Source organism: Haemorhous mexicanus, chromosome 2 (assembly GCF_027477595.1).
Source record: "Haemorhous mexicanus isolate bHaeMex1 chromosome 2, bHaeMex1.pri, whole genome shotgun sequence".
NCBI classification, from domain to species: domain Eukaryota; kingdom Metazoa; phylum Chordata; class Aves; order Passeriformes; family Fringillidae; genus Haemorhous; species Haemorhous mexicanus.
Genome location: NC_082342.1, coordinates 31,800,323 through 31,819,217, shown reverse-complemented (window position 1 = coordinate 31,819,217; position 18,895 = coordinate 31,800,323).

The following is an 18,895-nucleotide window of genomic DNA, read 5'->3' as shown; positions in this document are numbered from 1 at the left end:
AGCTTGTGGTGATGAGGCAGGTCCAAGGTCAAAATAAGAAGTCAAGTCAGCATCAGGATTGGGTCTGGAGGCAGGAACCAAGGTGAGCCACAGTCCAGAGATTGTCTGATAAGTCCATGACAGGGCAGGTCTTGGGTCAGGCCAGGAAGCCTATCCACAGGTCTAGATCCACAGATTGCACGGTCAGGCACAGGCCAGACTCCTCAGACAGGAGCCAAGGGCACCAGCCTAAAAGCATCTCCTGGGGCAGGGGGTCAGTCCTGGCTGAGGCTCCAGCAGAGCTTTCTGGAAATTCTCCCCAAAGTCATCAGAGGGAAGAGCCTGCCCTCAGCTCCACTGCCTCTGACCTGTCCCCAAGCTCGTACAGCCAAATCCAGGAGCAGAGAGAATGTGGGACCCCAAGGCAGTTCAGGTTTCTCAGAGCCTTGTCCAGGTGTCTTCTGAGCACCTCCAGGGATGGTGATTCCTCAGCTTGCTGAGGTACCCACACCAGTGCTGAAACATGCCCTGGGGAGAGGCTTTTCCTAATGCTCACCAGGATTGTTGCAAGTCATGGCTGTTGTGCTTTCTCAGGGCCACGAGCAGAGTCTGGCTCTGCCTTCTCTTGGCAAGCTTGCCAAGTATGAATGAAATGTCAGCTGGCAGATGCCACTCCTTCGGAAGAGGCCGCTCCTCTGCTGAAGTTACAGTATCCTCCGCAGCACGCAACTTCTCAAAAAGCACACCAGAAAACATGATATTTTCTTGTAGTTTTATTCCTGAAAATAGTGGAACTATTTTTACCTGGAACATTTCATAAATATTCCACCTCCAGCAGAGGAAATTTTAGCTCAAATATTTTGACTAAATTATAAATAACTGCAAAGCTGATCTCCTAATGAATCTCATCAACCAGTTTAACAATAAAGAGGGCTGCTGGTCATGTTACATGCAGCAGAAGAACTCCTGACTCTGGGGTTCTGAAGGTTTTGCTTAATTGTTACATGTAGATAGTTGTGTTTTGTCCTTTGGGTATTCAGTCTTTTTCAGCTTGCATTAGTTTTGTTTTGGTTTTGAGGATTCTAGTCAAATGTAATTGCTTTGGATTCTAGAGGGGATTTGGGATATTTTTCATGTTTGACAGAGAGAATTGGTGTTAGCTAAGTTTCTGCTTCCGCATTTTTGCTTTGTAAGCTTCAGGAGTTTTTTGTTCCATCACATGGTGATAAGGAATAGCACATGTATGTGCTGTCTTTTAGTGAAATGAGTCATTCACCCTTATCTTGCTTTTTTTATGGCTTCTTTTTTAGTCAGTGTATAAAAGAACCCAGACAAACAAATCTGAAAGTTCTAGGGCATGATGATGTCCAACAATACAAAACAGAACCACTTGAAAGCTTGTGTTTAGAACAACAGGAGCTACATGAAGCAATGATATTCAAGAAGGGAAAGTTAAATGGGAATATAAGCTTGGCAAAGTCTTTTCAACCTGTATAGGCGACCCTCTACATTCTACTGTGACAGTTCTTGAATTCCTGTTAAGTATGTCAGAGGTAAAAGGTGCCATTCACTACTTCCCTGTACTTCATGCTATTTGCAGATGTGAACATTAAACAAACATCTCCTGATCAAGTAAGACTAAACAAGTGAAAGGTCAGAGAGATGGCAAAGGCACACAGAACACTTATTCTGTATGGATCAGACAGTATCTGCAAAAATGGACAAATACATAAGGATTTCAACTCCTTTGACTTCCAGAATGGGTATGTCCTATGCTTCTGGAAATGGTTCCCTACTTGGATGATAAATAAAAGTATTGCTATGACTTTTAATCATGACTATTAATATTAAAATATATTTTATACTTTCTAGAAACCCTCTGATACTCTGAGTTCTGTGAGTCAGCTGTGAGAAAAGATGTTTCAGAAGTCCCAGAACAAGCCAGACCTTATCTTCAAATTGCTTTTATTACTGTTTTTATTCCTTCCACTGTGTACTGGCTGTGTGCCTCCCACCACTAGATGTATCCCTATAACAAAACATGTATTTTGTATTACAAATGCCCTGAACAACTTCAGCTGTGCCTGCTTTGAGCTTGGGAGGTACCACCTGCCTTCCACTCCCCCCGCTATTGCTGGGAGTTGAAATGGATGTCCTCCAGAGGTCCTTCCAACCTAAATAATTGTATGGTTCCCTGACCTTGTGTTACAGATGCTGATCTGTCATCTGAGGCATATTTTCATTATCTTTCCCTCCCGGAGTTTTTCTTGCTCGGATTACACTTTGCATACCCTGCTTGCCTTTTAGCTGCAGAGTCCTTGATCCTGTGGCTGAGTGCAGCGAAAGCTTCACATTTTGTGTGTTGCTTTTGAAGCCTTTATTGAAAACTCGTGTGTTCTGCAGTGCTAACAGCATCTCAGCAGAGGCCAGGCTGCCACTGCGCCGATGCTGCTGTACGTCCTGCTGACCAAAACCGGCTCAGGGTTTCCTTATTGTTTCCCACATTTCCACTGTCTCTGCTCTTACACTCGGAGAGATCTTTAGGTAGTGATTGGGTTTTTTTGTTTGGTTGGTTTGCACAACATCTTGAGCAGCGAGATCGTGATCAGTGAGGGCTCCAAAGCAAAATAAGAAGAAATAATGTAATATCACTGACGAACCTGCTATGCTGGTGATTTTGTTTGAGGTTATCTGGGAGTCTGCAAACACTAAAGTCATGCATAGCTGTCACTGCTTTTACCTGTTTCAGACAGTGACAGTGACAGGGCTCCCACTGTAGCTGTAAAACCTCCCTGAACTGCATAAGCCGTCCCCTGAAGCACGGGCAGTCAACCCTCCACTTGAGCCCCTGAAACAAAGGAACAAGGAAGAACTTTTCTTCCAAGGAGGGCAAGGGGTGGAGGTAGAGGACCAAACTTTTCATCTCCAGGTGATGATAAAAGAGGTTTTCTAACACAATGTTAAAAAAAAAAAAAAAAATGGGGAAAAAGGGAAAAAAAAAAGAAAAAAAAAAAAAAAAAAAAAAGAAAGAAGAAAGGAAAAAAAAGGGGGGAGGCGGGGGGAGGGGAAAGGAGGCGGTGCTGAGGCGGCCGGAGGAGGCTCCGCTCCCGCCCCGCTCCCCGCCCGCCCCGCGCTCTCCGCGGCCAACAGCGGCCCCCGGCGGCGCCTCGGGCCGGACCCGCGGGACCCCCGAAGGGCTACGGGCACACGGAGCCCCCGGCGCTTTCGGGACGGGCCGGGGCGTCCGCTCCCTCAGCACCGGCCCCCTCCCAGATGCACCGGGGCAAAGCAGCTCCTCTCAGCTTTTGGAAGAAAATAAATTTGTAAAGAAAAAAAAAATGTTAATAAAGGCAAGAAGCTGTAAAACTGAGATAAGTAAATGTGTGAGTGCTTCTTCGCTGGGAGCAAGGGGAGAAAAGGAGTTAAGTTTGTTGTCAGGATGGTAACATCCCCGTAAGGCGTTAAGAACAGAATGAAAAAAACATCTGGAAGTCATCTAGCCCGTGGCACGGGTCAGGGTCTTCCTGAGGGTTTTTTACCTGATCAGGACCTGGCAAACGTTGAACTCACACATTCGGGGAGCACTCCGGTAAATGAAAGCACAGCCCCACAGAAGGTGTCGCAGCCCTGCGCTTTGAGTCGAGAAATGCCAGACTGACTTTTCCCCTCCCGATCTGCTTGTGCATAGGTGCCACGGTTGTCCTTTGTTACAAAATGACAGATTGTTTTCCTCTCGAAGTCCCTTCTTCGTTCACCATGTAGAAAGAGCATCAGGACAGGTGAAAAAAAGAGAGGAAAAAAAGTCACAGAGAGAAAAAAATGTGGTGTTTTACATTTTTCCCTGATTTTTGGTTTTTTCTATGCTGTATACAAATCCATCAGCTCTCTACCACACATATGTGAACTCCATTCTGCAAACAGGGCTACTGGTCTTCTCCTGCTTTTCTGTAGTGTTTACCATCCCTGCTTCCAATGGCTTTATAAATTTGAATCAACGTCATTCTCAGGAGGCCCATTAGCTGATAAGGTATTATTACAATTTTATAGGCAGGAAACTTAGTAGCTAAAATGTATGTTCTGAACTACTTCAAATGCCACTTTCTGGAGGGCTATATAGCACATATGCATCATGTCACTCCTGTTGATTTAAGTCACAAATATAAGACCTAAGCAATTCTGTGAATCAAACACCAAAGCCTCATGATAAGGCTTCCTTCCTCTATAGGAAGGAGCAAAGGAGTGGTGATTTTGGGGACAATTTGGTGCATGTGCTCGTGCCCAGTATCATCTGGGTGTCCCGGGGCAAAGGCAGGAGCTGTGAAGGTGCTGGCAAGGGGTTCACAAATACTGTGTTATGAAGAGATTAATTTTTTCAGATGCTTCTATATCAGTGTGCGACATCTAGATAATGAGCAAGGGGAATTAGACATTCTCATTGATGAGCATGCATTTGATATAATTAGCATTACAAAAAACCCGGTGGGACGATTTGCATAATTTCAGCGTGTTTGAGTCCCCAGTTACAGCCTGTTCAGAGGCAACAGGGAGGTTTAAAAAAAAAAAAAAAAAAAAGAGAGAGAGAGAAGTGTTGGGGAAACATGCTGCTACAGCTGAGGGACAGCAGTCCCTGCAGTACAGCTGGTGAAAGCAGCACTGTGCACCCAGGATGCTATGGGAGACTTGCAACTGGAAAACATGTGGGGGATATTTTGCAGTAACAATGCTTCATTAGCACTTGCCAAAATTATTGGTGACAATTTGCAGGCAGGAAAAGGACCTGCGCTGCCACAAGCCAGCTTGTTTGGGGTCATGTTGCAAAAGGTGGCAAGGCATTTCTTGTTGGCCTGGGAAGTGGAGGTGGTCTTCTTCACCAGGTCACCTTATTTGCACATCTGGAATGTAACCTGAACCACCAAGGAGCACACTTGGTGCTCCAAAAGGACCAGCCTCCAGAGGAGGTAAATGATGTGGGGAAGAAACACAGTGAGAGAAAAACATCAGTGGATCTGGTGGCTGGTTACATGAAGTTTATTACCTAGTGAAAGAGCCCACAGCTATAATCAAGGGGAAAATGCCATCTTAGAGGTAATGTGATTGAGAAATTTAGAAAGTAAAGGGGTAAGGCAGACAAAAAGTGGCACAGGCCATTCTGTCATTATGCACTTTGTACTTTCTAATGGTTGTAGTTATGTACCAGGACAGGATAATTTCTGCTTTTCTACAAGAATGCCACATTTAGCTTGCCACTGTGTGATGCTCAAGTCCTATCACTGGTATTCATATGGTTTCCTAAATGGTGAGGTAAAGCTATGGCAATGGGTGAGACACCGTGACTTACTGGACAAGGAAGAATTAAATATAGGAGAAGCAATGGGAAAATTCTCAGGCTACTTAATTTAGAAATGGTATTTATTGAGTTTAATTTCAGAGTAACTGCCAGTAGCAATATAGTGTCAGTCTGGAAAGTGGATCATTGCCACAGGCGGGGTGACATCAGTGCTTCAAAGGGAAATGGTCAGGCTCATCACTCGAGCTATTTTTGAAGCTTTGGAGGGCCCTGTCATAGATACAATTCTCTGTTTCACTTTCTTCCAACCTGACCATGTGCTCTCTGTTCCCTCCATGCTGTCCTCCTCATGCCATTTTCTGGACGTGCAATCTGAAAGTACTAAGAAAAACTACTCTTGCAAAAACCTGAGGGGCTCTCCACCAAAAATGTAATTCAGCTGGGAGAGCAATTTCCCAAGGACACCAAAACACAGGATGAAGCTGATTGTGCCTGCCTTTTCCACCACTTTTGTTTCTGTCCTTGGGTTGACTTCCGTAGCCCTCTATAGGGGGTAGCCTTCACCAACTTAAGAAAATAAAAAATAATTTAATAAAGAAAAGTGTTTCCTACTGGCTTGTGTTTAGCACAGTGGTGGTATTAGTGATCCTGAGAAACAACTTCCTCAGCGCTGATGGTTTGATCTGAGTTTTGTACTGCTTTTCCTGCCTGTCAGGGTGAGCAGGGTGGTGGGTGTGGATCTCGGAGTCTGACAGACAGCTCTTCCCCATGCCAAGCTCCTGGAAGCAGCAGAGTGCTGCAGAGGGTAGTTGTCCTGCTTTATGTTTCAAATTTCCAAGGCTGCCTATGAGACATCAGGCTGCAACAAAGTCTGAAAGAAATGGGAAAGGCTCTGAGACCTATTGGAGAAGACGCTTGTGCTCTTTACCAGAGGAGTATTTTGAGAAATCGACAGCACAGTGACCCTACCAAGAACACAGGATCCTCATAGCACGAGCTCTGTGCTTGGATGCCACAGCAAATGTCCAGAATGGCCTTTTGTCTCATCTCCTTGGACACATGCCACAGTGATGGATGCTTTTGGAAGCTGATGGGGCCTTGCTTGTGTGTGAACCTGCAGCCATTTGGAGTTTACAGCCTGCTGATCTTGTGTAGCTCCTGGGTGCAGCAGATACTCCTTGTCCTGCACCAAGCCTGCATCAAATCCATCTCAAGTTTCTTTCCCAGACAGATTAGGGAATTATTTCCAGGGTATAATTTTGAAGAGAAAGCTAGTCAAGGAAAGTCAGCATCTCTTTCTTATATTTTGTTGCTCCCACAGCTTCTCTGAGGGAGAGAAGGGGGGGGGGAGGGGAGGGACAGGGAAAGGGGAAGAAAAAAGCTTGAGCATCCATAAAAGGGGTCAAATTACAAAAAGAGAGATTCCACTTGCCTGTACATGCAGCTAGGGCAGGGTAAACTGGAAACTATGTTGGTGAGGTGCAATGTCCTTGTTTTGGGTATCTGGTGGAGTATATTTGGCTGTTGACTAAAGAATTGTTTTTAAAAATACAGTAGCACAAGACTTGAAGACCAACTTTAACATCTGACATTGTCCCTATGTGCTGCTCTGGGAAATTTCTTAATGTCATTCTTGTTTCTGCTTCAAGCCTAGGTGACTGCATCTGTCAGCACACATACCAAGTGTTGTTGTAGAGACAGACAAACCTCTGGGAATGGCATACCTCGTAGGGCTCAGTCACTCTCAGCCTGTCCCACTTCACCCTCTGTGGCTTCACAGATTTTGAAAAAGATGGATAAAGGAGAAAAATCACTCAGCTTTCAACAAATTTTGGATGGACCACATCCAGATCAGGCGTCCCTGTCTCCTGCCCTGGTGAAACCCCCTACAGCCTGGGCAGCAAGCAAGTGTGAAGGGCAGATATGGAAATTTGTGGAAGTGAGCAGAGCACACAGGAATTAGGAAAAGGTAGAGCACAGATGCTGGGAGCACCTTATCCCTTTTATATATAAAGAGCTTTCTATCAGATCTGCTCACTCAACCCCTCCCCCCCCCAAAAAAAAATAAAGCCAGGATTTGTTAGGCACTGACTTTAAAACAAACAGTCCTCATTCATTAGGTCCAGTCTCTGTGACATTATCAAGGAGTCTGGAAAGGGAGCAAATGAGGTTGTGGGGACCAGGAAGGATGCTCTTTTGCCCCTAAGATGGTCTCAGGATGTCATGTATGGGCTGGTGAAGGAATCAGATCTTTTTTAGGACTAACTGATTTGTGTTTTTTTCATGTGGAGAATGACAGCTTGGAAACTGTTGTAGAATCCCCTCTGTCTTTTTATTCTTTTTCTTTCTCTCCTTTTAGATTTCAGGATAGAAGTGCTGCCAGCCCCAGGATTCCTGAATCATGACTCAACAATGAGGAGATGCAGGAACCTAAAGGTTTGCTTGTGCCCCTGGAACAAGATGGTCAGTAGTGCTTGTTTGGCCAGCTCCTTGCCCACCCCCCTGCCTCAGGTCTCCTTGTTCGGTTATCTGAATGCTCTTCCTGCTCTTTGGTTCCTTAATGAGTCTGGCACAGCTTGTTCTTTCCTATCTCCACATCCAGTGTTGTTACACCCCTCCTACCATTTTTAGCTCCTCTTTTTCTCCTCGTTTCACTGGCTCCGATACTGCTGCTCTCTCCACAGCTTCCAAGACTAGCTGCTTGCTTTTTCAAATAGTCTTCCCTCTCTCTAGGCCCTGCTTCCACTACAGCAATTATTCTTGATTTTTATAATCCCATGTACTCTAATTTTCCATCTAGTCACATTATTCAGCAAGTCAAGGTTCTTTTCTCCCACTTCCATCCCTTTGTTTTCCAGTAACTCCTTCTGTCTTTATCCTCACAACAGACAGTATCATAAGCCTCCTGGCCCTCATCTATTCTCCATGTTTCCCTTCCCCAAGGGACTTGCTGTTCTCCTTTCACTCAGCTGCTCCTCCTTCCCCCTGCCTGGCCCAGAGCAGTCACCAGCGGCTGGGTCCCTACACAAGATGGCTGGCACTCACACAGCCCTACCCCACCTTTGTGACACAGTGTTGACAGCAGATCTTGGATGAACTACACAGGGAAAATCTCAAATGTCCCTACAGAGCTTGTGTGAAATGGATTTTTTTAAAAAAGGCTTATCATTGATCAAAATTTGGCATGGATTTTCATGGGGATAGTGAGTAGTGTAGCTCTGACGTAAGGACAGCTCTCCTTCATAGGTTTCAGCCTCCTCCTCCAAAGCAGTTGGGCAAAAGACTGTTCTTTTTAACGTACACTTTAACACTCAAATCCAAAATGTTTTGCTCTGCCTTTTTTTATTTCTCCCTGAGTGGATTTAATGTACAGGCTGAAGCCATATTTTAAAAGAAAACAAAAATTATAAAAAAAAATCAGATGTAGGCAGACAGCCAGAATGGAACATTTCAGCTCCAATCATAAAAATTACAAGCAACTGAATGGTTTACAGTGGGAATGCCCAGTCTGTCTAATTCCATCTCTGCTGGTAAATTTCTCCTTGCTAAAACCTGCACTTTGAACTTGCCACTCGGGGATCAATCACATTGCTGTCCCCAGCAGCTTCAGAGTAAGGCAGGAATACAGGACTTGCTTTGCCATAGATCAGGGCTTCTCAGAAGCTTTGTCTGAATTGTGAGGCAGATGGGGAAATGAGGCCTGATAGCTGGAAACAAATTCACACACGAAGCCTAAAATATTTCTGTGGAAAGAGAGAAGGTCAAAGGCAAAAGCTGGAGCTTTTCCTAACGTGGTTGGTCTGTTAGCAATGTCACCAGTGTAAATCAATCCATTTAAAAAGTCTTGCCACACCTCCATAAACAGCTAATGTGGACATGTGCAAAGCCTCACCTAAGACAGAACATTTTGAAGTGGTATAATTAAATCTGGTGTATTCTTAAAGGATGAGGCACCTGTTCCCTGAGTGCAATCAAACTGAGAGCCTGCAGGCTGGCATGGCTCGCTGCCCGGGACGCCGATGCCGTTCCTGTGCCCGCCTGCAGCTCACAGACGCTGGGTGGCAACTCTGGCTCCTGCAGAAATGCGGCTCCTGCTCCCTGGGGCAGCAGCCGGGCTGCAGCACTCACCCTGGCTGCCTGTGAGAGGTGCAAGACGGGAAAGGCTGCACAGTACAGGACCTGACATGGTGGCTGAGGAGAACAGGAGGAGAGGAGGAAATGGCTGCTGGCAGGGCGGGCAGGCCCTGACAAGTGGGATGCTCCAGCAGGGTCTGTACACGGCCACTGCAGTCAGAACAGCCCTCCTCCTGCAGCTGTCGTGCCATGAAAAGCTGGACTTCCCACTGCAGCAGGCACTGAGCAGGCACATCTGCTCTGTTGCCAGAGCCAAGAGAGGAGCAACATCTACTGCAGGAGGTCAGTAGTGAACAGCCAGGGGACGGGAGCACCCAAACTGTGACGGATTTCCACTAAGTGTGTGCGCAAACCGCAGATTTATCCAATTAAAAGCCAGGCTTGGAGCAGTTTAGGTTTGTCCTCTGCATTAGGCATTCCTGATGTTTTACTAAACAGATGTAAAGTTGCTTTAAATACATCACATGCAAATGGTGTGGTACGGACCCTACACTGCAAACCAAAGCTCTATGTTAACTCAAACTGGCACAACCTCACTTGGCCCTTCAGCTACTCTCTAGGTAAAAGAAGGAAAAAACAGGTATCTTCCCAAGGAGGCAGGCTGGAGACCAGCTTAGTAGGTGCCCAAGTGCACAGAAACCTTAAAAAAAACCAAGTAGGAAGAACTGTCATAAGCACTCAGGGCTTCCATTCTCTGAGGCCAGAGCTCCCTCTCCAAGGTAGTGGAGTGCTGCGTGTTTGCTCGCTTGTTTCTCACAGATGCCAGAGGATCATCTGCAAACAAAACATATGACAGGCAGAATGAAACAGGCAGCAATTTGCAGACTCCATCCTCGACCACCTCATACTCCCCTGCAGACATTTTCCCTGTAAAACAGATCTGCCACAGAGGGACTCCCTGTAAAACACAGAGTTTGTAAAGGGGGCTCCTGCATTTGCAGCCGGAAAGCCAACAGACAAAGGGACCACACCTCAGCAGAACTGCCGGTGCCGGTGGCCACCGCTGGGGCCACCGATGGGCACGCAGCCATGGGCGTGCTCCTGGCAGACCCCTTCTCTGGTTTCACCAGGACGAGGCCCGATGGAGCACCTTCCCTGATGGAAGCACAGCAGCCGTGGGTTTCTCACAGGGAAAAGAGAATGCTTCCTGCCTTTCTGTGCAGCAGCATCCAAACTTGCTGCTACTGCTGCTCTAAGACCTCATCCCTTTGAATGTTCTGCCAGGATCTGACTGAAGGGATGCAGGCATCTTTACTGCATCTCATCCAACAAGGAAACACCTCACTCTCTTGTCACCGTGCATTACTATTTCCCAGCCCACCTTTTAATCCACGAAGTCTATAATTTGTTGCTTCTGTTCAGAGTATGAGCAATGACAGTTTTTTGGTTCTTTGCTGTGTATCAGCCTTTTACATGTCATTATTTCAGCTTCTGGGGCTTACACTTCCTTTTCTTCTCTTAGCTATCAGGACACATGTGCTGGCTTTAACAAGAAGTAAACGTTGCTGAGCTGTACTTGTAATGGCAGGTAGTGAAAGAACCCATTCTTCTGAATGGAGCAGCTCCGAAACACTCCCTGCGGTCCACAACACTAAAACCAATTGGGGCACAAAAGCGGGGATGGGGCTGAAAGCAAAACCCAAAGACAGCGGTAAAAACTGCCTTCAGAAGTAAAACAAATACACTCAATATGAGCGGATGGCAAGATGTGGAGTTATCTTCTGTAACAGACGCATGATAATGAGGATGTGAGTGGATAGCAAGCTGACCCCAACGCAGCACACAGTGGCCACGGGCAAGGATCGGGAGGCCTTTCCAACAGCCGCACAGCACCTGGCAAACTAGGTCAGGGCTCAGTGGTCACACAGGCCGTGCCAGCGCGGCCCCAGGCCCCCCGGCAGCAGGGGCTCTGTCCGAACCAGACACGCACCCACCATGTCACGGGCATCATGGCCAGCACAGCACAGCACAGCACTGCACGGCACGGCACTTGCTCCAGCTTTGTGCTTTTCTGCTGACTCGATGGTGGCCGGGCCGGCGGGCAGCGCCTGGGCTCGGGGTGGACACCGAGGGCTGAGTGAGGAAGGCACCGCGGCAAGGGGCCCAGTGCGGGCTGGGAGCACCAGGATAAGGCTCTGGGAGTGTGCGTGGCCAAGGCGGCAGCTGGGGCAGCAGCGGCTGCCAGGTGAGGGGGAAGCCAAAGAGGAGCACAGCAGCGAGGCTGGGGCGAAGCAGCTGAGCCGGTGGCGGCAGCAGGGGCAGACAGGAGGGGGGCGGGGGGCCGAGCCGGGCCGAGCGGGGCAGGCGAGCTCTGGCCCACGGGGTCAGGCCTCAGCTGCGGCTTTATGGGATGGCAGGCGGCGAGTATTATGGGATGGCGAGCCCTTCTGCGGGGGGGGGAAGGGCGAGCCGCGACTATTATGGGATGGCAAGGCCTCCCGCGACCGGAGGGGGGCAGGTGGGTGGCAGGGGATATTATGGGATGGCGGGCGCTCGTGCCGCCGGGGGGAGTATTATGGGATGGGGAGGATGCCCCACAAGGAGCGGGGGGGGGGGGGGACAAGCGGGCGGCTATTATGGGATGGCAGGGCCCGCCGCAGCCGGTGTGGGGCTATGAGAGTATTATGGGATGGCACCATTCCCAGCGCGGTGTGACCGGGCCACTATTATGGGATGGCTCTACCTTAGAGCGGGGCTGCCTCCCTGGGAAGTATTATGGGATGCAGCAGGAAGGAGGAGGGGGTGCTGCGGGATGCCGGGGGGAGGCTGCGGCTGCAGCCCCAGCCAGGCTTCCTGGCGGTGCCCGCCGGGACCTCCCCGCGGTGCCCCCGTCCGGCCTCGGCCCCCCCCTGCCCTCCTTAGTCGGGACCAATAAAGCCGGCAGGGTATTATGGGATGGCGCGGGGGTGGGGTGGGGTGGTTGCTATGGTGTGTTTCCCGTGGGTGGCTATTATGGGATGGAGTCGCCTTTGTGAACTATTATGGGATGCGGGGTGGGGCCGCGCGGGCCCCACCGCCCCCCGGGGCAGCGCGGCGGGAGGATGGGAGCGCCGGGATGCGCCGGGCACGGGGCACGGGGCACGGGCCGGGGCGGGCTCGTGGCTGCCAGCTGCACGTGGGCTCCGTAGGAGCCCTCGGCCGGGTCCCCAGCACGGCGAGGCTGTGGGCTCCTGCTTGCCCTCGCAAGCAAATTCTCACCCCAGCATAGCTGAGGGAGGGGAAAAAACCCACAGCCATTCAAAGTGGGGCTGTGGAGCATCTCAGCGTCTCATTTATACATTAGTCCCAAGCGTATCGTGTTTAGGAAGAAAGTTGCTGTCTAAGTCCGAGTGTCACAAAGCTGTGACTTTTAAGTTCGAGAAACGTGCACAAGGATGGCACAAAGCAAGACATGTCCCTGCACGGTCCGTCCCAGAGCACATGTGATCCTTGCTTTCTGCACCGGGGACACAGCCCCAGAGTACCTGGTCTGGTTCTTGCCCGGGATGAGAGAAAACCTCCAGACACGTGTGCCGGTGGCAGCTCTGCAAAGCCCTGCCCGGTTTGGAGCCCATGGTGACTTAGGTATCACCATTGAGATTTGACTCGCCTCCTCTCCAGCCAGCCCGAGTCCATCGGCCCTGCTCAGCGGCAGTGGTGTTCTCACCCAGCCAAATGGGGAATGCAACCTCCGGGCTAATTAGCAGTGTTCCCTGGAGCACAGTTGTTGCTGGGTGCAGCGCTGGAAACACCTCTCCCAGATCTAGCTGGAGGTAGGAGATGAAGGAAAGTTCTGTCCCAGCCTGTTTTTTCAGTATTTCTGCTAAATGAGCTCAAGAGATGTGAGTCGGTGTTAGTGATTTTTTTGCCAGCATGCACCAGCTTTGATACAGGAGGCAAAAATAGGAATGGCAGAACTGCAGTCCAGGCAGCTCAAACCAGTGGGTTGTTGTTGCAGCCCCTTTGAGACTGCTGGCTCCTTCCCTGGCTAGATCCAACTATTTGTTTCATGAGGAGGGGAAGGGATCAGGGCATCTCTAAGGCACTTCAGAGAAATGAGAACCTAAAAATGGTAACTAATAAGCATTCTTAACTTTCGTGTGTTGCTTGCAGCTTTTGTTATTCATTATATACATAATTCTATGTTAAAAGACTGGTGTCAAAGTCAAATTTTTGTAATTGCAAAATAGCATTTGTTTTTTACGCCTTACTAAGAGCCTCCATCTTCAGGAAAAGAAAAGTGAACATAAACATGGAAAATTCGAATCTGAGTATCTGATGTCTGGCAAAGTTCTGAGTAACTGAAAACAGACTTGTGATGGAAAATATCGAGTAACCTTAGCTATAGGTGTCAGTACCAAGTATATGATGTTTTTTAAAGCAAACAAACCAGCGAAGCACACAGAGATAGAGATCAGCCGTTGTGATTTCCAGGGGGCTGAGCAACCCCCAATCTTCTCTGTCTCTCCCCCGCCTAGCTCTGAGCAGCCAGCACTGCCTGCTGCACCGTGCACGTCTGGCTGACACGGTGCGGCTCCGGCTGCGCGGCCACGCCGCTCTCCCTGCCCCCTCCTTCTCCTGGCAAAACAGGAGACGAGGCTCATGACGAGTGCTGAGCGAAGTCTGAAATGCTCTTCCCCTAACGGGAAGTAGATGCAGAGTCACGCTGGCATATGGGCAGCCCTCACCTAGGTGGCTGTTAGCGAGTGACTCGATCCTCCGTTGACAGTAGGATGTTCTCACAAAAGGAGCACATGTTCTTGACCTTATTCTGGTTGTACGCTCCAAAATCCTCTGTGTGCAAGTCGCTCTCTGCCTCTTGTTCCAGTGGCATTTGTCTGCTGCAGGAGCAGCTGCTTGGACATGACAGGAAGGGCGGTCTTTTTCTCCACAAAACGAGGAGACTTTCCTATGTCATTTTCTGCCATGTCTGACACCAAAGTAAAGATACTTCCGGTGGGCTAAACAAGTAAGCTCATGCTTTTCTTTAAAAAAAAAACCCACTCAAACTAAATAAGGAAAAAAAAAATAGAAGCGGGGTGCATGATGAAGAAAGCAACGATGAAAACTGGTCATTTAGATTTCCTTAGCTTGCCATGGAGACTTTGTAGAAAGCTGAGAGCAGAGAAGTGTATCCTGGGCAGAGGAAAAAGCTTTTGTAGTGGTGGGGAAAGACTTGCAGAATCCAGAACGGTTACTTCAGCTAGTGCTGGGGATACAGAATTCTTAGAAGATAGTTTAAAATGGGGGCAGGGGGACTTGGGAGTTGAAGAGACACAGACTCTGGGACAATAAGTGGATATTGAGTGAAAGTTTAAACCATTTTCTTGCTAATTCCAAAGTAAAAATTACCTATCTCAGAGTCTGATACCCCCTCTCCGCTCAAAAAATTATCTAGGGCAAAATTCTCTGCTTTACCAAAGAAAAAACAAAAGAGCAAGGCTTCTCAGAAATCCTGGCATCTTCAGGGTTCCTTCTCAGAAGTGGTAAAACCTTAGCTCAGTCATGACGAGCCTCAGTATGATCTGGAGAGCCTACAGGGCTGCTGAATGGCAAACACCAGGATTAAGTCCATCCACATTAGTTCCAAACAGCCAAAACTGGTTAAAGGAAGAGGTGAAACGTAGCTGCAGCCCTTGCAGAACAGCATCACATTCACAGGTACATCAGGGGCTGCCGGTTTTACGCAGACACTGAAAGATATTTTTCATGTTACTGGTTGTATGTAACCTGACAGAACAGATATTACAGACTGGCTGGAGCAATGCTCAGTCCGGGAAACAGCAAAAATGAGGAGAACAGAAGTATGGCTGTGTCCCAGCCCACAAATGAAGCAATACAGTGGCAGCATTGCAGTGCCCAGCATCTAAACCCATCAGCCCCTCTGATGGGTTACAGAACGCAAGAGGAGCTGACAAAAAATAGCCTGAAAGACCATAAACCGATCTTTCAGATCACATTGTCTGCAGCACCAGCATGTCAGGCTTGTAGTCCGTTATCTGTGTCCCACATACGAACGGTCCATGCTAGGCTGGAGAGTCTCTTTCCAAAACACTCTAGAGTTCCTTCCTCCCACCCTTGCGTCCCACACTGGGCACCGCTGAAACACAGAGGACAGAGGTTTCCAGCCTGCAGCCCTGAGTTCCAGGGTGAAATAATGTCAAAAGCTTTGTTCTTCTTGTTACCTTGGGGAAATATGTTTAGAAGTGAACATAAATTAAACGTGAAACTGAGAAAGGTCTGTGGGCCTGATAAAAGCCTGGACAGGGGCAGCTGCCCATGAGGTGGAGGAAGATGGGGCAGGACTCTCCTGGGTCCCATGGAGGGACCTGAACCCTGACTAACTTAGACCATGCACAAAACTACAGAAATTTAGAGGTCATCCCAGCTTGTTGCTGTGGGAGTACAGAGTCCACTTCACCCAGTTGTTCTTGGAAGCAGAGCTGGGCAGGGGTGTGTTGAAGGTCCTCTGGCCAGTTTGTATTTCCCAACACAGGTGCAGCACCAAAGCAAGATGTTACAGGCATTTTCCCCATGAGAAGTGTGCTGTGGGCTTGTTCAGGGTGTTGACACCCATCAGTACAGGTAGGGAAGATTGTATTACACAGATCTTGCTGTAATTGTTTTCAAGCCAAGCGCTATAAACTCAAAAGATTCAATTAAACTGGGTAAGTAATTGAACCACAGTAAGGTACAGAAACTTCCAAGTTTAAAGCAGCCAAATAACTGGAAATCTAACTCATGGAAATCTATCCTTTCCTCATCAAAGGAAAATATTTAGAAATATATATATTTTTTAATCCATTTAATCTACTTGTCCCTCACAAAGAGTAAAAACACCTTAATCATAATAATGTGTATCCTATATGGAGTTATTGTCTTGAGGGAAAATTAAGATTTCTGCTGACAAAGAAACTTCAAGTTGCAAAGGAAAAAAGGAGTTGGAGCTGAGGTGGGGAACCTTGGGCACATTCATGATAAAAATGTGTTCATTTGTCATGCAGAGAAAGATTTCAGGGATGTGGTGGCTCATTGGGAAGCTTCATGCCTTAGCATCAAAGGCACTGGGGCACACATTGTCTAACCAGTAGCAAGCAGCCTTCTTCAGACCATAACCGTGCTGGCATGAGCGTTGGGAATCACCTACAGAGAGAGCCCCAGCACTTAACTTCCTTTGCAGGATCTTCATCAGGATCACACCTTTCCCCTTGTAGCCAAGCCACTGGGGGAAAGAGGCAGATATGGAGCTGGTGGGCACTGGTGGGTGCTGGGCTGCTCAGCTCAGGAATTTGGTGTGACTATATGCCTGGCTCCTGTTAAGAGGGGATTGCAGCTGTCGGTACACACAAGAGGGAATGAGAAGTCCTGCAGAGGTCCATGTGAGTTTGGTGGTGGTGTCATCCACCACATGTTTCTGTAGCACTGGATGGTCATGCTTGATCCATGCAAAGGATGGATAGCATCTGTGGAAGAGCAGTGTGCTCTTTCCCCACCAAGAAACATCCCATAATACCACTTTTCCTCCATGGAGCTGAGATAAATGAGAGTTGTCATGTAGGCAGAGGTATGTACCGGGACAGTACAGGGTGCATGCTGCTGATGGCTGGAGAGGTAGGTGGGATTTTTATATGCGCAGGAACATGGATTACACAACAGCCTGTTGGGATGTATTGGTCTAGTCTTTGCTGGCAAGGTGGGAACGAGGGCACGGGAGGCGCAACTCGTGCTGCGGAGTGGCTGCATTCATGCGTATTGTGCATTGTGGAACTCTGCGGGAGCACGCAACGGAGATGGGCACGCAGATGTGGTGGTGGAGCCTGCTGGTATCTTGGCAGAGTTGTCGGTGGGAGGCAGCGGTCGCAGCCTGCATCCACAGGTAAGGGAGAGCTTGCCAGTAGTCAGAATCACTTCGGCACACGGGCGAGGTGATGGGATGGCATTATGGAACACCTGCGTGCCCGCTGTGTCCGTGGACATGTTTTCAGTGAGCTTTAGAAGACAAAGCCTGGCTTGTGTTACAGGATCTGTAAGCGACCTGTTGCAGACTGTAAACAGCCAATCCTCCACGTGTGTTGCGGTGCGTTTCACTGTGACGGGACGAAACGTGCACACGCACCACCATGCGTGGGACAGCGGAGGCAACGAGCGCCGTTGTTGACACCCACACGTTCACTGGGAGAGACGGACGGGACTGCGCCTCTTTGTTGAGATTAATAGTGTTATGAAAATGCTCAACAGAGGATAAGGCGGCATTAGGGGATGTGATTTTGTTTAATGGGAAATTAATGATACAGTTGCATGTGCATAATTGGAGTGTACTTATACCTGCGGACCGTTCCCCTCTGTGTAAATCGATGGTGAGTTTCCTGGTGGAGGCTGCAGCAGGGAGCAGGGTGCTGGGTGACAGGGAGGAATGGAGTACGTGGACACACCGTGTATCACAGAATCAGCTAGGTTGGAAAAGACCTCTGAGATCATCAGGTCCAACCTTTGACCGTACACCACCATGGCACTAAGTGCCACATCCAGCCTTTCCTTAAACAGCTCTGGGGATGGTGACTCCACCATTTCCCTGGCAGTCCATTCCAATTCCTGATGCCCAACCTAAGCCTCTCATGGCACTGCTTGAGACTACATGCTCTGGTCCTGTCTCTAGTTGCCTGGGAGAATGTGTATCTCTGGGGTAGGTACATCTGCAGGTACCGGCAGCCAGGAAGCCTCGAGGTGCAGGGGAGGCACCAAAAGTCTCTGCGGGCTCCCCGCACACAGGCTGGCGGTGGCAGTGACCGCGCCGGGCATGGACAGCCTTGGAGGGGTCCTGCGGCCCCGCGGGCGGAGCGTGCGGGATGGGCACAGCAGGAAGGGGCAGGGAAGCGAGCGGGGCGCTCAGCTCCGAGGTCAGGGGCGGTCGGCGGTGGGAGGGCGGTGCCCGGAGCCTGTGCCCGAGGCCGGTGCCAGCGCGCAGGAGGGCGGGAGGTGCGCGGAGGCCGCGCGGTGCCAGGGGTCGGCCCCGTGCCCCGTGCCGGAGCGGGGGCTGGGCCGGTGCGGACCCCGCGCCCCCGGGCAGGATGGGCGGGGGGCGGCGGCAGAGCCCCGCGGGTGCGGGGCGGGCGGCCGCGAGTATTATGGGATGCCGGGCTGGACGGTGGCTCCCGGCGACTATTATGGGATGCCTGCCTGGGCGCGAGGCGGGGGGGGGGGAGGTGGGGAGGTGTGACTATTATGGGATGTGCGCGCTCAGGGTGTGACTATTATGGGATGTTGGGGGGGTCCTCACAGTGCGCCCTTCCCCCCCCCAGCGCGCTCTCCCCACTGGAGGGGGACGTGCCTATTATGGGATGGCAGCCCCGGGAGGCGCGGGGGGGGGGAAGCGCCCTGCCCTGGCGCGTGGGGTCCCGCGCGGGGCGGGGGGGCAGTATTATGGGATGTTTCTTGGTGGGGGTCAGTATTATGGGATGCCGGAGCGAAGGGGTGCGAGCGTGGGGGAGTATTATGGGATGTTTCTCGAGGTGAAGG